The 17,489-nt window shown below is 42.9% G+C and overlaps 1 long non-coding RNA gene across 1 annotated transcript in view; it reads right to left on the reverse strand.

Moving 5' to 3' along the window:
- Window positions 1-652: 652 nt before the first annotated feature.
- Window positions 653-17,489, reverse strand: part of LOC105708748 (uncharacterized) — a 40,062-nt gene continuing 23,225 nt past the window's right edge. The window contains exons 3-4 of the long non-coding RNA XR_001105383.2: window positions 4,012-4,594; window positions 653-2,351 (exon numbers count right to left, since the gene is read on the reverse strand). This is a non-coding gene — a long non-coding RNA (uncharacterized LOC105708748). The remainder of the gene's footprint in view (window positions 2,352-4,011; window positions 4,595-17,489) is intronic.

The raw sequence follows: 17,489 nt of genomic DNA on the forward strand, positions 1-17,489 counted from the left end.
AACGCTACATGTCTGTTTAAAAAGGGGACATGGAACACATACACGGACAAACTTGGATTAGATCGGTTACTGTTTGAATGACTTTCTGTTCACGGATCCTTTCCTGTCCAAGAGGCAAATTTCTCAACTTCCTATCCCTCCTTTAAAGCCCCTTTAAGGAAAATGGAGGCTGGTGCAGTGGCTCACGCCTGTGATCCCAGCACTCTGGGAGACTGAGGTGGGCGGATCATAAGGTCAGGAGTTCAAGATCAGCCTGGCCAACATCAAGAAACTCCATCTCTACTAAAATACAAAAAAATCAGCCAGGGGTGGTGGCACATGCCTCTAATTCCAGCTACTCGGGAGGCTGAGGCAGGAGAATCGTTTGAACCCGGGGGGCGGAGGTTGCAGTGAGCCAAGATTGCGCCATTGCACTTCAGCCTGGGCTACAGGGTGAAACTCCATCTCAAAAAATAAATAAATAAATAAAAGAAAAATTCTTATCAAGATACAGAACATTTTTAAAAAATAAAGAAAGAAAATAGAAGTGATTCCTAATAGCTGTTGGAGGTAGAACACAACCACATGCATCTGGGGAAGCACTCGCCCTTATTCCAACCTCAGCCAGAGAAATAGCTACAAGGAGTTCTCCCCGAGCCTTAGCTTCTGACATTCAGACTCAGCAAGCCTGGTCTGGGGGCCTGGAATTCATATTTTTAACAAGTTCCCAGGTGATACCGAGGTGGGTAATACAGGGACCTTTCTCTGGGAAACGTTGGTCTGACGCACCCAGGACCAGTACTGACTTTCTCCAGAGCAGCCTGTGGCAGAGGAAAGAAGGAGCGATGAAGTCACAGCTCTGCCAGCCCTGAGCCTCTGCATCTCGGTTTCTTCACCTGGAAAATAGGACTAACACTCAGTCCCCACTGCTGTCATGAGGATGGGAGACTCAAGGAGAACTGCACAGTGCGGCTCAGCCTTGCGCTTTGTTTGCTTAGCAGTTTTGATTCTTCATGGCTCTTCAGGACCACAGCCCTGTCCTCTCTCCCTGTCTGTGGCAGCATCTGATCTCTCTGGGTGGGTCCAGGTCTTCTTTCATAAATCCATCCAGCTGAGCTTGCCATCCACTAGCAAGAGGAGACGCTGGCTCCTGCACACCTTCTGTTTGGTGTCTACCTGCAAGTCCTCTCGGGTCAGTTAAAGCTGCCCTATGTTTCTGAACATTGCTCCCTGGAAGCCAAAGTCTCACAATAATTAGAGTGACGAAAGGGGACTCTCCTATTTAAGAACTAGCATGCCAGCCTCTTCCCCCTTCATAGGAAAGAAGAAGGAAAGGAAGGTAATTGGCAAAAATCAACCTCCAGCTGACTCCCAGGCAATCCATTTATCCAACACAGATTTTTCCAACACTTATTATACACCAGACACCAGCAAAGACTGAGTTTGCCCCTGGCCTGTGCCACCTTCGCCACCCTTTATCTTGTAGGAACACACTGAGAGCCAGAGTCTGCAAGAGAATGAGGAAACATGACTTTTCTTCGGGCTGAATTTCACCTTCTCACCTCCCTTCCTGTGATTCTCTCTTCTGCAGCTTCCAGGCACCAGGTGAGTAGATGAGTGCCCCGGTGCTGTCTCTGGTTGCACAGAGGCCAGTTTGGGACATTGCTTTGTCTTGCCCTTCCCCAAGGGACCTGTGCTGTGGGGCACACTCAGGGTTAGGGATAGCCACCCAGTCTTCCCAGCCCCAGCACCCTGTGCTTTGCAATCTGTGGTGAGATCCACCAAGGGATATGCTGCTCAAAGAGCTGAAGACAGAACTCATTTGAAGCCTGCAAATGCCTTAGTCTTTAAAGAATTCACTAGAGCCAATGCAAGGCTGTCCCTATCCATCCTGTGTACTCCATCCTGGTCTCATGAGTAGACCTGGGGACAGTATCATGGGTTTGCACAAACCTTCTCCTCATCTCATCTGTCATGATGCTCAAGGCAGGTGGGGGAAAGAAGAGACCCCTGTGTGTGGCCCCAGTTGATGCTGCTTGGCCTGCATTTCTCTCTAGTCTCCAAGACAGGAAGGAAAACGATTTTTGTCCTTGTGAAAATTCTCTATGTAGACAGAATCCTGACTTTGCTCCTAGCCTCCTCCTCCCCAGGCAACCTACGTTCTCAGCCTGTCTGGGACAGGGTGATCCCCTATCCCTGTGATCTCCTTTGTGCCCTGCCTGTTCCTCTTTGGTATCTTCAGTTTTTGGTCATATTCAAAACTGGACATTATGCATAAATCGGGTTTAATTCATGCCCAAAGGAACAGTATGACTTCCATCCAATGGCTTGACACAATAGCTTCTTCTAATATGTCTTGGGATTCAGCTGATCTGCAAAAAGAGACCCCAATTAAAACCCTCTGTAGCTACAGCAAACATCCCAGAAAAGGGGCTAGTCACAGATCCTGGAGCTCTGGGGAATTTCTTCTAGATACAGAGCTTTGGGGAACAGCTTGGAGGAAGGCACTGAGGCCTACACACAGCCTCTGCTCCTGGGAGAGCCCTGAAGGGCCATGAGATGTACTCAAGGAGATGATACTGTGGTCACCCAAGGCTCCAGCCCAGGCTGACTCCCATGGCTTCCTCGGTGAACTCTGTTCCCAGCCACATCAGGGTGGTTCCCCTTCCTCAGAGCAGGCTGCACAACTTGACACTTCCATGCCTGGGTCTGTGCTAATTCACTCCACCTTCCAGTGATTAAACCCCTCTTCCCTTCAAGGCACTGCTCGAATGCCCCTTTTCTGATGCCCCCCAGGCTCCTCACTATAGCATGTTACTGAATAAATCCCCATCCTGGTTTGGGATTCAGTACTAGTTTCCACGACTCTCTTTCCCACTGAACAACTTTGCCATCTCCTCAAGGGGAGGGAATCTTCATTTAAAAATTGCCTCCCGCATAGAAGCACAGTGTCAGTTGCTTTGCATAAGAATTTCATTTAATCCTCACTGCCCACTTCATTAGGCAGGTATTGATATACCCATTTTACAGATGAGATTCACCAAGTAAAGGCAGAGGGCTAGAATTAGGATTTAAACTTGAGTCTGACTCCAAAGCCCATGCTCTTGCAATGACCAATTATGAATCTTATATTAATCTTTGTTTGGTCTTATTATCTGGCACAGTACCTTGTCTGTAAACAATTCTCAATAAATGTTTGCAGAGTGCAATGTGTCATCTCAGAGTCTTGAAGGAAAGCAAACCAGCATCTTGAGTAATTTAGACTTTGGCATAACTTTCTGAAGGGGAAATTTACCCCTTAAAAGGGGAATATTAAAAGAAATGATAAATGAATCTGGAATTAGTAGAAAGCAAAGATGTTTCCTGGCATCCCTCCCTGTCTTTTTTCCTGCCACATTTAATCTACATCAGAAAAACTGGGTCCAGCTGGTCAGAGGCATTGTGGCCGGTGCAGAAGACAGTGTCCCGCCCCACCTTCATGGGATCCCCGCCTGTGGTTACATCTGACAGTTCCTTCTTCAGGATTCTCTGCTGAGTGTATTCCAGGCTCTTATTTTGTCAGAACGTAAGACCAGGATCTCCACCTCAGATGGAGTTAGGCGTCCCCCTCCCTCTGCCATCCGTAGAAGCCCCAGAACTGAGCTCCTTGCAATGGGAAGACAGTTCCTTCCCCCTGGCCTCAGCACTGGCACACACCCAGCAGCCTCTTCCCAGAGCACATCTCCTTCTGTGGGAGCAGGATGGCTACAGAAGGTCACTGCCTATCTGTAGCTGCTCTGACTCCAGCCAGAGATGCCTGCCAGCTGCTGCTGACCACCCCACCGACCCTGTTTCTATATGTCATATGGTGGCTGGGAGCCGAGGGCCCTCTCCAAGTCCATCCACTCAGGATTTCGTCCTCAGTCAAAGTCAGAGGCTTTGCCCAATCACACGGTGTCACATGGAGGGAGCAAGCATCACCTCCAGGTTACCCCAAGGACTCCGCACATCCTGTAAGCATCCTCCAACTAACCCATTGCAGAGAGTCCTTACCTCCAGTTACTTTCCCCAGAGCTGCTCAGCAGATGTGAAGGGCTTGTGCTCTTATTTGTTCGTTCATTCATTCATTCATTCATTCAGCCAGTCCTGATGTTTACTCGTTCACTGCCAATCCCACACGCCTGTGTGCTGCTCTCTTCCATAAGCATTTGGCTCTTCATTTCAGAATTTCCGCTGAGTCATAGCTGGAGCAGGCAGGGAGGGTGTCCCTTCAGCTCTCTAAATTTACCTCCCTGAGTTTGGCTTCCCATGGTGGCCAGTTGACCTTGACCAGATTGACTTCAGAGAAGCCAGCTGGAATTAGGCAGAGGCAGACGGCTCCAAGGAGGAAGGTGGCTCAGGTCGGATGCGCCCCTCCGGGCCTGCGTCCAGAGCAGTTGGCCTCAGCGTGTGTCTCCTCCCATCCTGGCACTCACTGCCCATGGCAGGGCTCTGAGTACGTGCCTGGCCCTGCAGCAGCATGGAGGCGTGACATGTGACCATGACTTTTGGCTGGAGGTGGGAGTCATGTGCACGTGGCCTGGGGCTTAGCTCTGGCCCTGCTACTCACTCAGAATTCTCTTCTGGGTTTGGAGGTCTGTGAGCAAAATGAAAAAACACAGAATTCTGTTATTCTGTTCCTCTTAGCATAAGCATTCTTTTTCTTGGGTTCTTTTTTAGGAACAGAGCAAAATTAAAAGTAAAGAGACCCAAAAGCAGCAACACCCAGGGCTGAAGCATAGGACTGAAGGAACGCATTTAGAAACACGTGTGACCGTCGCTGCCATGGCTGTGTAACTTTGGGCCAGTTGTTTAACTTCTCTGGGCCTTGTGCTGCTCGTGAGACCCGAGGGCACTGTTGTAAGACATATGCGTGCATGTGTATGTGGGTGCGCATATTCCTTGATTGTTCTATTTTTCTATGCCTGCTTACTCTAACAACAGAGAAAGCACCCAAAGTGCTAAATAACACCAAATGCCACAAAATGGATGGCACGATGGCATTGCACTCAAGGAGCCCAGGTTGCTATTATTTTCTGTTTTTCCAGAAAGTTAACAGGAAACACAGAGTTCTATTGTGAGACAGACCTTCTCCTGTTCCAATGGGGCAAATGTTCCAGGCACACACCCAGCTGAACAGCATCAACATCTCTGCATTTGGCTCTTGAGATGCTAGCACCTTTTGGAAAATGTCCCAGAATTATTTTTCTCTTGCGGCTCCACAGCGTGAGGGGAGAAGGGGTGGCTGTGTTTTGTTACTCAGCCATCAACAAAAATGAAGCAAATGAGAGACTCTTCCCAAAGAAATGACTCCTGCTTTCCAGGGAGACACGTTATTTGAGATCAACACGCTAAATTTGCCATTTGATTATCTCCATCAGAATCCACGTACCAGGAATATGACAAAGTCAAGGCAGGTGTTTGTAGACCAAAAAAACATAAATGGGGGCTGCTGAAACATTAGAATGTGTGTATTGGATATCCTATGCTAAGTCAAGTTTGCTTCTGAATGCCAGCAAGTGGGACAACAGCATGGCAAATACATAACTTGCCAAGAAGCACAATGTGTCCTACAGATACTATTTCATTCTTCACAGACCAGCGCATTCTCAGCTTAGGGTGGGGACAAGAAGGGCAGCACGTGACAGTCCCCTGGAAGTTTTTCAAATCCCACACACTCCCTCATGCTTCTCCTTCCCATCCTTCTGTAGAGATTTCAGCATGCTGTCCCCTTTGAGAAGCACTGTGCTTTTTAGGGCTATTCTCCCAAAGATAGCCTGTGGTGCTTTCATGCTATTAACGGACCAGAGCATAAAAAATGAAATTCTGCTACTTCCTACCAATCAAATTCTTCCCCGAGCCAAAACCCCAGCCCAGGTGATGAAGTCTTAGCACAACTCTCAAGGCTCACCAGTCTTTATGAACTTGATCCTTTTCATTTAGTTAAAAGAAATCATTTAAGCTTACAGCCAACTTTAAGTCATTGGTAGTCACGGGAGATCAGAAGGTTATGGATAATTGATATCCACTGATAATCCCCAAACCTCATTTGGATCAGTGATTTCAACCCTCCCTTCCTGAAAGCTCTTATTGGAGCTGCTAATAATGCAGACACCCTGACTGGTTTGTGTTCTGTCTCCTGTCCTTGCATCAATCTATTTCCCAGCAGAAGTAAAAAGTATTGAAAAGACCCATGGGCAGACAGCCAGCAAAAGAAGAAACTGAAATATCCCACAGCAGGGAATTGCTATGTATGTAAGCCTCATTTCAAGAATAACTAATACAGAAAAATCCAAATCTTAAAACCTACAAATTAGTGCATGAGTACTACAACTGATGTGCCCTACAGATTTTTACTTCATAAACAGACTCATTGTGAGATCTTTAGGCCAATGGTTATTCCTTTCTATGGCTTCCTGAAATTCCCTGAGAAACTAAAGAAAGTGATGGACCCTTTTTCCATAAAATTGTATTCACTCACATAGACATAAAATTTTGCTTATAATTTTAGGGGTTTCACAGAATTGCCAAGCAGCTTGAAGATATAATGCAAAATATTGAAGCTAATGAAAACAATAAATAGATGTAGCCAGGCATGGTGGTTCAGGCCTGTAGTCCCAGCTAATTGGGAGGCTGAGGCAGGAGGATCACTTGAGCTTAGGAGTTCAAGACCAGCCTGGACAAGATAGTGAGACCCCCATCTCAAAAAAATCAATTATTAATTAATTAAGAAAATTGATGTAATTCATTTCTTCTATTAGCTTATAGTAAACCCTACAAATCTGACTGTATTATGGATTGTAGTGAAAGGCATACAGTGCACCAATTAATGTATACATAATTTAATTAGATATATTTTATCAGGCAGAGTGGACAAGCATTAATCAAACGTGTCTTGGACTCTAGCCGGGTCCAAGATGGCCGAATAGAAACAGTGGCAATCAAAGAATCCCATTGAAAAGAACCATAATTGGCATGTGAATCCTTCACCTGCAACCAAGGTATCCAGGTTCTCTCATCAGAACTGACAGGTGCCTTACATGATCCATGCAGAGGAAGGAAGAGTAGTGTGGTATGGTGGCCCACCTGAGAGCCACATGGAGCAGGGGAGCCCCCACTCCCCCAGCAAAGGGAGGTGGTGAGTAAGCGTGCTACCCAGCTGGGTAAACCGTGTTTTTTACATGGAACTGTGCAACCTATGGATCAGAATCTCCCACTCCAAACCCATGTCACCAGGGCCTTGGGTCCAAATCCTGGAGCCGTGCAGAATCTTAACAGCCACTCAGCTGGAATCTGCTTAAGCCTGCCAATCTTCTGTGGGGAGGGGTGACCAGCACCACAGCTGCCGCTGCCTGCTAAGCCATTTGAGCTCCTTGGGGTAGGGGCAGCAGCCAACACTGGGACTCATAACTGCCTAACATGCTAAGCTCCCTAAGTGGGGGAAGAGCGGTAGCCATTTCTATAGCTCCGGGCCTCACTTTTTCCCTGCTGGAACCAGGGAGTCTCGATGGCCTGGTCCCCAACAGATGTCCCCCACAGCCAAACACACCAGCTGTTGCAGACTGTGGCCAGAGCGCCTCTTCAGGCCTGACCCTGATGTATCCTTCCTCACTTGGCAGGGCTTCCCTGCAGGAACTCCAACAACTCCAGCCAGAGGCTCAGGGAAAGAACCTCGCTCTCCCTGGGCCTGAGCCCCTAGAAGGAGGGGTGGCTGCAATCTCTGTGGGACCAGCAGATTTAGCCTTTCCTCCTGGTAGTTCTGAGGAATCAGGGCAGCCCAGACTAATGGGTTTCCCGACAACAAAGCACACCCCCTCCACCAAGGGACAGTCAAAGTGCTTCATTAAACCAGTCCTGTTCCCCGTGCCACCCAAGTGGGTGAGACCCTCCATCAGGGGTTGTCAGACAGCCTATACAGGAGTGATCCTACTGGCATCAGGTTGGTGCCAGTAGGATCACTCCTGTATAGGCTGAGATCAGAGATCTCAGAAGAGATCAGAAATCTCAGAAGAAGGAGCAGACACCCATCGTTGCTGTTCTCCAGCTGCCTTGAGTGACATCTCCAGGCACAGGAGTGAACCAGACATACAGTGAACTCCCAGCAAACCACAGCAGCCCTACAGAAAAGGCACCTGACCATTGAAAGAAAAACAAACAGAAAGCAACAACAACAACATCAACAACAACAAAAAGTCCTCACAAAAACCCTATCCAAGGGTCAGCAGCCTCAAAGATCAAAACAAGATAAACTCACAAAGATGAGAAAGAATCAATGAAAAAACCCTGAAGATCCAAAAAGCCAGAGTGCCTCTTGTCCTTTAAATGATCACAACATCTCTCCAGCAAGGGTGCAGAACTGGACAGAGGATGAGATGAATGAATTGATGGAAGTAGGGTTTGCAAGATGAATTGACAGAAGTAGGGTTCACAAAACTCTGCTGAGCTAAAGGAGCATGCAAAGAAGCTAAGAATTTTGATAAAAGGTTAGAGGAGCTGCTAACCAGAATAACCAGTTTAGAGAGGAAAATAAATGACCCGATTGAGCTGAAAAACACAGCATGAGATCTTCATGAGGCATGCACAAGTACCAAGAGTCAAATCAGCCAAGTGGAATAAAGGATATCAGTGTTTGGAGATGACCTTGCTGAAATAAGGCATACAGACAAGGTTACAGAAAAAGGAATAAAAAGGAATGAACAAAGCCTCTAAGAAATATGGGACTTCATCAAAAGACCAAACCCACAATTGATTGGAGTACCTGAAGGGGATGGAGAGAATGGAAACAAACTGGAAAACACACTTCAGGATATTATCCAGGAGAACATCCCCAACCTAGCAAGACAGGTCAACATGCAAATTCAGGAAATACGGAGAACACCACTAAGATACTCCATGAGAAGATCAACCCCAAGATATGCAATCATGAGACTGTCCAAGATTTGAAATGAAGGAAAAAATGTTAAGGGCATTCAGAGAGAAAGGCCAGATCACTTACCAAGGGAAGCCCATCAAGCTAACAGCAGACCTCTCAGCAGAAACTCTACAAGCCAGAAGAGATTGGGGGCCAAAATTCAACATTCTTAATGAAAAGAATTTTCAACCCAGAATTTCATATCCAGCTAAACTAAGCTTTATGAGTGAAGGAGAAATAAAATCCTTTCTAGACAAGCAAATGGTGAGGAATTTCATTACCACCAGGTCTGCCTTGTAAGAGCTCCTGAAAGAAGCACTAAATATGGAAAGGAAAAACTGGTACCAGCCACTGCCAAAACACACCAAAAAATAAAGACCAATGACAAAGAAGAAACTGCATCAACTAGTGTGCAAAATAACCAGCTAGCATCATGATGATGGGATCAAATTCACACATAACAATACTAACCTTAAATGTAAATGGCCTAATGCCCCAATTAAAAGACACAGACTGGCAAATTGAATAATAGTCAATACCCATCAATATGCTGTATTCAGGAGACCCATCTCACAGGCAAAGACACACATAGGCTCAAAATAAAGGGAAATGAAAGCATACCAAGCAAATGAAAGCAAAAAAGAGCAGGGGTGGCAATCCTAGTCTCTGACAAAACAGACTTTAAACCAACAAAGATGAAAAAAGACAAAGAAGGGCATTACATAATGGTAAGGAGAACAATTCAACAAGAAGAGTCAACTATTCTAAATATATTTGCACTCAATACAGGAGAATCCAGATTTATTAAAACAAGTTCTTAGAGACCTACAAAGAGACCTAGACTCCCACAAAATAATAGTGGGAGACAACAATGAGACAGAACAACGAGGAAGAAAATTAACAAGGATATTCAGGACTTTAACTCAGCTCTGGATGAGTGGACTTAATAGACAGCTACGAAACTCACCACCCCAAAACAACAGAATATACATTCTTCTCAGTGCCACATGGCACTTATTCTAAAATTAAACACATAATTGAAAATATAGCACTTCTCAGCAAATGCAAAAGAACTGCAGTCATAACAAACAGACTCTCAGACCACAGTGCAATCAAATTAGAACTCAGGATTAAGAAACTCACTCAAAACCACACAATTACCTGAAAATTGAACAACATGCTCCTGAATGACTCCTGGGTAAATAATGAAACTAAGACAGAAATCAAGAAGTTCTTCGAAACCAATGACAACAAAGAGACAATATACTAGAATTTCTGGAACACAGCCAAAGCAGTGTTAAGAGGGAAATTTATAGCACTAAATTGCTTACCTTAGAAAGCAAGAAAGATCTCAAATTGACACCTTAACATCACAATTAAAAGAGCTAGAGAGGCAAGAGCAAACTAATCCAAAAGCTAGCAGAAGACAAGAAATAGAACTAAGATCAGAACAGAACTGAAGAAGATAGAGACATGAAAAACCCTCCAAAAATCAATGAATCCAGGAGCTGATTTTTTGACAAAATTAATGAAATGCATAGACCACTGGCTAGACTAATAAAGAATAAAAGAGAGAAGACTTGAATAGACACAATAAAAAATGATAAAGGAGATATCACCACTGACCACACAGAAATACAAACAACCATTGAGAATAATATAAACACCTCTATGCAAATAAACTAGAAAATCTAGAAAAAAATGGATAAATTTTTGGACATATACACTCTCCCAAGCTAAACTAGGAAGAAGTCGAATCCCTGAATATACCAATAACAAGTTCTGAAATTGAGGCAGTAATTAATAGCCTCCCAACCAAAAAAAAAAAAAAAAAATGCCCAGGACTAGACAGATTCACAGCCAAATTCTACCAGAGGTACAAAGAGGAGGTGGTACCATTCCTTCTGAAACTATTCCAAACAATTGAAAAGGAAGGACTCCTCCCTAACTCATTTTATGAAGCCAGCATCATCCTGATACCAAAACCAGGCAGAGACACAACAAAAAAAGAAAACTTCAGGCCAATATCCCTGATGAACATCAATATAAAAATCTTCAATAAAACACTGACAAACTGAATCCAGTAGCACATCAAAAAACTTATCCACCATGATCAATTCAGCTTCATCCCTGGGATGCAAGGCTGGTTCAACACACACAAATCAATAAATGTCATCCATCACATAAACAGAACCAAAGACAAAAACTACATGATTATCTCAATAGATACAGAAAAGGCCTTTGATACAATTCAGCATCCTTTCATATTAAAAACTCTCAATAAACTAGGCATTGATGGAACATATCTCAAAATAATAAGAGCTATTTATGACTAACCCATAGCCAATATCATATTGAATGGACAAAAGCTGGAAGACAAAAAGACAAAAGTTTTCCCTTTGAAAACTGGTACAAGATAAGGATACCCTCTCTCACCACTCCTATTCAATATAGCATTGGAAGTTCTGGCCAGGGCAATCAGGCAAGAGAAAGAAATAAAGTGTATTCAAATAGGAAGAGAGGAAGTCAAATTGACTGTGTTTGCAGATGACATGATTTTATATTTAGAAACCTCATTATCTCAGCCCCCAAACTCCTTAAGCTGATAAGCAACTTCAGCAAAGTCTCAGGATACAAAATCAATGCGCAAAGCTCACAGGCATTCCTATACACCAAAAATAGACAAGCAGAAAGCCAAATCATGAATGAACTCCCATTCACAATTGCTACAAAGAGAATAAAATACCTAACAATACAGCTATCAAGGCATGTGAAGAATTTCTTCAATGAGAACTAAAAACCACTGCTCAAGGAAATAAGAGAGAATAAACAAATGGAAAAACATTCCATCCTCATGGATAGGAAGAATCAATATCATGAAAATGGCCATACTGCCCAAAGTAATTTATAGATTCAATGCTATTCCCATCAAACTACCATTGACATTCTTCACAGCATTAGAAAAAATGACTTTAAATTTCATATGGAATCAAAGAAGACCCCATATAGCCAAGACAATCCTAAGCAAAAAGAACCATGCTGGAGGCATCATGCTACCTGACTTTGAACTATACTGCAAGGCTACAGTAAGAAAAACAGCATGGTCCTGGTACCAAAACAGACATATAGACCAATGGAACAGAACAGAGACCTCAGAAATAATACCACACATCTACAACCATCTGATCTTCAACAAATTGGGCAAAAACAAGCAATGGGGAAAGGATCTACTCAGTGAATTGTGCTGGGAAAACTGGCTAGCCATATGCAGAAAACTGAAACTGGACCTCTTTCTTACACCCTATACAAAAATTAACTCAAGATGGATTAAAGTCTTAAATGGAAAACCCCAAAGCCATAAAAACTCTAGAAGAAAACCTAGGCAATACCATTCAGGACATGGGATTGGGTGAAGATTTCATGATGAAAACACCAAAAGCAACGGCAACAAAAGCCAAAATTGACAAATGGGACCTAATTAACTAAAGAACTTCTGCACAGTAAAAGAAACTATAATCAAAGTGAATGGGCAACCTGCAGAATGGGAGAAAATTTTTGCAATCTACCCATCTGACAAAGGCCTAGTATCCAGAATTTACAAAGAACTTAAACTTACAAGAAAAAAACAACTCCATCAAAAAGTGGGCAAAGGATATGAACAGACATTTCTCAAAAGAAGACATTTACATGGCCAAGAAACATTTGAAAAAAGCTCAACATCACTGATCATTAGAGAGATGCATATCAAAACCACAATGAGATCCCATCTCATGCCAGTTAGAATGACGATTATTAAAAAGTCAAGAAACAACAGATTCTGGCGAGGCTGTGGAGAAATAGGAACCCTTTTACACTGTTGGTTTGAGTGTAAATTAGTTCAACCACTGTGGAAAACAGTAACAGCGATTCCTTAAGGATCTAGAACCAGAAATAACAGTTGACCCAGCAATTCCATTACTGAGTATATACCAAAGGAATATAAATCATTCTACTCTAAAGACACATGCACAAGTATGTTTATTGCAGCTGTATTTACAATAGCAAAGTCATGGAACCAACCCAAATGCCCATCAATGATAGACTGGATAAAGAAAATGTGGTACATAAATACCATGGAATTCTACAAAGCCATAAAAAGGCATGAGATCATGTCCTTTGCAGGATATGGATAAAGCTGGAAGCTATCATCCTCAGCAAACTAACACAGGAACAGAAAACCAAACACTGCATGTTCTGACTCATAAATGGGAGTTGATCAATGAGAACACATGGACACAGAGAAGGGAACAACACATACCAGGGTCTGTTGGGGGTGGGGGGCGAAGGGAGGGAACTTGGGGGACAACAAACCACCGTGGCACACGTATACCTATGTAACAAACCTGCATGTTCTGCACGTGTATCCCAAAATTTAAAGTAAAATAAATTAAAAAAAAAAAGTCTACACTCTAATATCCTTATAAAACATTACTTTAAAACATACACATCTGTTATTAATATCTACCATCTATTGGGAACCTCTACATAGCTATACAAAATCAATGTGCAAAAATCACAGGTATTCTTACTCTGCCCTCTGCATTACAGGTATGCAGAGGGCAGAAAAAGAATCGATTATTTCTAACAAGGACACGGTTGTCAGGAATGACATCACAAAGAAGCTGACACTTAAATGGAGCCCTGAGTGTGATTTTCAAAAGAGCTCAATAGACCAAAAGATATAACATTAATGTGTTAGGAATCACAACCAATGGAAGATGAATCAGCAACAAATATTATACCTCTCTGGAATCAAGAGTCATTGGCATTTATAGAAATTTAGGAGCACACCAAATGCATAGATAATAGCTCTATTTAAAAGCCATTTTCTCTTGCCTTTCCTCATTTCCTCCTAATTTTATCTAAAGAAATGTGTGACCTCCACTTAAGGGGACCTTGTGAACCCCATCTGAAATGTCTGTTGGCTCTCCAGACCTTGGGTGCTGATGGCCTTTCCCAATAACAGGAGACTGAAATGCACACATGCAAACTGTCAAACTCCAACCCTGGCATGGGAAGAGAGGATTGTGTTGTGCCACAAGCAGCTGAAGTTTTACAGATATGATTCCCAGGTCAGAAGAACTAAAGATGGATATTTTCACTTTGCAAAGCTGATGCTAGACAAATTCAGCATTTATGGTGCTTTGAACAGAGTAGCCTTGCAAAAATTACTTCTTGAATGAATGAAAACTGGAACTGTAAGGAATTCCAGAAGGTAACAATGGAAAGTAGAATGACTTGATCATATGTCTCTTTTTTTAAAATTGAAAATTCATCATGAATATATAGGCCAGTTTTTTTTTTTTTTAACATTAGATCTGCTTTAAATTAGAGCTGCTTTCTTTTTTTTTTTTTTTCAAATACAATCTGAGATAAGATTCTTATAAAAAGGCTAGGGGCTACTCTGGTTAAAGCAGAGTAGCAGAGCAGAGGTTGGGGAGAGCGGGACCCATCCCTCAGCCCTCCATCAATGTCCTCTTATCTTTAAAAACTAACCACTCAGAGCATGGCCCACAGAGCAGCAGCAGCAGCATCTCCTGGGAGCATGTGAGAAACGCAGCATCTCAGACCTCACTCCAGACCTCTTGAGTCAGAGTCTGTGTTTTGGCAGATCACAGAATCAGTCTGTGATTCAAATGAACATAAAAATTTGAAAAGCTCTGTTCTCAAGAACTTTCATCCTTAGAGATATACTGTGTTTATAAATGGAAAAGATGAACACTTGGTTGTATTTTCATTTTAAGATGGAAATAAATTACAGGCAAAATTATTTTCTCAGGGATTTTATGCAGAGAGAGACCTCATCAAGTAGCCTCTGTCTAAGATCTGGGCAGGTCAGGTCACCTGCATTCCACTCGGGCCCTGCTGACCTTCTGAGGAGCCATGGCACTTTGCTTCCGGCTGTCACATGCTGCTCTAGGCTCTGCCTTGAGGGATCCCATCCTCTCCCCTGCAATCACAGAGCCTACTTCAGAAGCAGCAATCCCCCACCATCCTCCAGGCTCACAGTGGACAACCACTACAGGACCTTGACAGGATCTGCATATCCCAGTCACCAGTGAATTTCTCAATGTCTCTGGGCCATCTTGGGGATGGAGTTAGGAAGTTGGTGAGGAGGTCATACTTAAAAAGCCACTCTAATAGTCCCATCTCCCTAAGTGTGTGTACGTTTCTTTTACAGCATCAAATTGTGAACCCAAAAGTATCTGAGGCAGGTCTCAATCAATTTAGAAAGTTTATTTTGCCAAGGTTAAGGGTATACCCATGACAAGCCTCAGGAGGTCCTGATAACATGTGCCCAAGGTGGTTGGAATAAAGCTTGCTTTTATACATTTTAGGGAGACATAACACATCAATTAATACATGTAAGATACATATGATTCAATTTGAAAAGATGGAATGACTCGAAGCAGGGCTTCCAGGTTATAGGTAGATTTAAAGATTTTTGGATTGGCAATTGGTTTAAAAAGTTAAGTTATTACCTAAAGGGCTGGAATCAATAGAAAGAAATGTCTGAGTTATAATAAGGAGTAGTGGAGACCAAGTTCATCTGATGCAGATGAAGCCTTCAGGTAGCAGGCTTCAGAGAGAAGAGATTGTAAATGTTTCTTATCAGATTTCATGTCTGTATTGATGTTAATGCTGGTTGGCTTTTCCTGAATTTCAAAAGGGAGAAGGGTATTAGGAGACATGTCTGACCTCTACTTCCCATCATGGCCAGAACTAATTTTTCAGGTTAACATTGGAATGCTCTTGGCCAAGAGGAGGGGTCTATTGCGATGGTTAGAGGGCTTAGAATTTTATTTCTGATTTGTAATATCTAAGAATTTCTGGCACATTCATTTAATTTCATGTAAACTACCTGGGTTTTATGTAAGTCACCTGGGTTTCAGTCAACTAAATAGACAAACAGAATCACTTTCAGATATTCAAAAATTGAAAAATCTTAAATAAATGCACCATTTGGTAAATTTTATTCCAAAATCACTGTGGAGGAACTATGAGCCTGAGGCCCCTAAAATTAAAATTGTTCTAGGTAAATCATCAAAGTCCTATTTGAATCATATAACCAAAAACTGAACCAAACCAACAAAACCTTTTGGCTTGATGACTGGAGGCTCTTAACAGTGGTGTAAGGGCTCAAGTCACTGTCACAGAATCATGGCCTCCCACCCATCCCTATGGTCAGCTCAGAGACACACAATGAGGGAGATCCAGGATCTTTGAAGAAACATGCTGCAACATTATCACAAGGACACTATGTAAATCTTCCTTTTGGCCTTCTTGAAAAGGGGCCTCTGGCCATTATGAAATTAACCATCCCATCACTGGATTCTGGCCCTTAACTTATATGAATACCTAGGGACCTGGAACTGCTATGATCTGCAAGATAAAATGGGACAGGACAAATTACAGGATAAGGTTTTAGATCAGTTGTGTTCTACTGTGGGACCCAATGCATCCTTGAAGTCATCTTTGTTTTTTGTATTTGTTTGTGAGCTGCATACCTGAAATAAACATACTTAGAACTACCTACATTGTCTCCCTGACTAGTGAAATGAGTGGTTTTTTTTTTCTTTTTTGAGATGGAGTCTCACTCTGTCACCCAGGCTGGAGTGCAGTGGCACAGTCTCAACTCACTGTAACCTCCATCTCCCTGGTTCAAGGGATTCTCCTGCCTCAGGCTCCTAAGTAGCTGGGACTATAGGCATGTGCCACCATGCCTGGCTAATTTTTGTATTTTTAGTAGAGACAAGGTTTCACCATGTTGGCCAGGATGGTCTTGATCTCCTGCCCTTGTGATCTGCCTGCCTTGGCCTACCAAAGTGCTGGGATTACAGGTGTGAGCCACTGTGCCCAACCTGAGTGTTTTTAGAGTAGTGGAAGACTGTTGAATTACCACTCCCTACTAAATAAAATAATCAATCAAAGGCAATACATCATCCAAGGGATTTCAAAGATTAAGGCTGCCATCAAAGATGAAAAAATCAGGAGTGAGGATTCCTACCATACCCTTTTTTGCCTTCCTTGGCTTGTGTAGAACACAGATGTGTCTTGGAGAACAGCAGTGGACCACTGTGAACTCAATCAGTGACTCCAGTTGTAGATGCTGTTCCAGACATAGACTATCTGCTGGAGTGAAGCAATACAACTGCTGAAACCTGGTGCACAGCTACTGATCCAGAAAATACTTATTCTCTTTTAAAATAAGCATAGAATACAAAAACATTTTTGTTTCACCTGGCAAGGACAGCAGTTCGCTTTCACTGCCTTATTCAAGACTACATCAGTTAGCCTTGTGTCAGGTTTTTGTCTGCAGAACATCTCACCATTTATCCACTACATTGATTAGTTCATACTAGAGGACTAGTGAGCAGGAAATAGCAGGTACCATATTGATATGGTCAATATGCATCAGAAAGTGGGAGATAAGCTCCATAAAAAATGTCATAATCTGGTAGTTTAAGTTTCTTGTATAGCAGTCTGGAGCATAATAGAACATCTCCTTTAAAATTAAAGACAATCTTTGTATGCTGTATCC

This window comes from Aotus nancymaae, unplaced genomic scaffold (genome assembly GCF_030222135.1).
Source record: "Aotus nancymaae isolate 86718 unplaced genomic scaffold, 86718_ANA_hifiasm-v0.15.2.pri h1tg000051l, whole genome shotgun sequence".
Classification (NCBI taxonomy): Eukaryota; Metazoa; Chordata; class Mammalia; order Primates; family Aotidae; genus Aotus; species Aotus nancymaae.